Source organism: Theropithecus gelada, chromosome 16, assembly GCF_003255815.1.
Source record: "Theropithecus gelada isolate Dixy chromosome 16, Tgel_1.0, whole genome shotgun sequence".
Lineage (NCBI taxonomy): Eukaryota > Metazoa > Chordata > Mammalia > Primates > Cercopithecidae > Theropithecus > Theropithecus gelada.
In genome coordinates, this window is record NC_037684.1 from 51,253,910 (window position 1) to 51,254,866 (window position 957).

At 47.8% G+C, this 957-nt stretch overlaps 1 pseudogene; it reads left to right on the plus strand.

Moving 5' to 3' along the window:
• The first annotated feature begins 512 nt into the window (after window positions 1–512).
• LOC112610489 lies at window positions 513–666 on the plus strand (annotated as a pseudogene).
• The last annotated feature ends 291 nt before the right edge of the window (window positions 667–957 follow it).

Sequence of the window (957 nt, forward strand, 5' to 3'; positions counted from 1 at the left end):
TGTTTTCAGCCCAGTGGATTTCATGGCACCTAGTATGTATCTCGGCAAAACAGCAAATGAACCATCCAAGGATCAGCTGTCAGCCTTTCACATTTAATCATTCAGAACTCAACCCGGATCCACAATAGACACTAGAATGCAAGGCTCTGAGAAAACTCTAGGGAAGAACGATAACACTGCCACAAAAAACAATGCGGAAACAAGAAGCTGCCTCTATGTGCCCTGTTGGGACATTTTTGCTTGGAGAACCGTAACTCCAAATTCTTACCTCGCAGAGAGGGACCCAATGGGACCTGTTTAGTAAATATTCACTGAGTTCTGCCACGTGTGGACAATCTTCCAGGGCAGGGAGAACTCCTAATTAATTAGAAAAGGTGCCTGCCCTTGAGGCACATACATTCTATGAGTGAGACAATTAGACAAACAGACACAGATGTGACATGGACACCGCAGTGCAAGGATTCTGTCTGCATGTGCGTTGCTGAGTCCCCATGTTTAGAAGAGTACCCTGCATATTTACCTGGCAGGGGAGACACTATGATCACAAAGGTGGTTTTCCCAGGGTTAGGCTCATATTCCAGGTGTGCTGACCCCTGCAATTTCCCCAAATGCAGGAAATTCAACTCTATAATCGGTGGTTGGGGGAACTGTGTTTGCAATTTCCCATGTGGGTTTTTTTAAAAAGAAGAGGCTGGGCACGGTGGCTCATGTCTGTAAGCCCAGCACTTTGGGAGGCCAAAGCAGGTGGATCACCTGAGGTCAGGAGTTCGAGACCAGCCTGGCCAACATGGTGAAACCCTGTCTCTACTAAAAATACAGACGTGGCCAGGCACAGTGGCTCACGTGTGTAATCCCAGCACTTTGGGAGGCTGAGGCAGGTGGATTACCTGAGGTCAGGAGTTCGAGACCAGCCTGGCCAACATGGTGAAACCCCATCTCTACTAAAAATACAAAAAG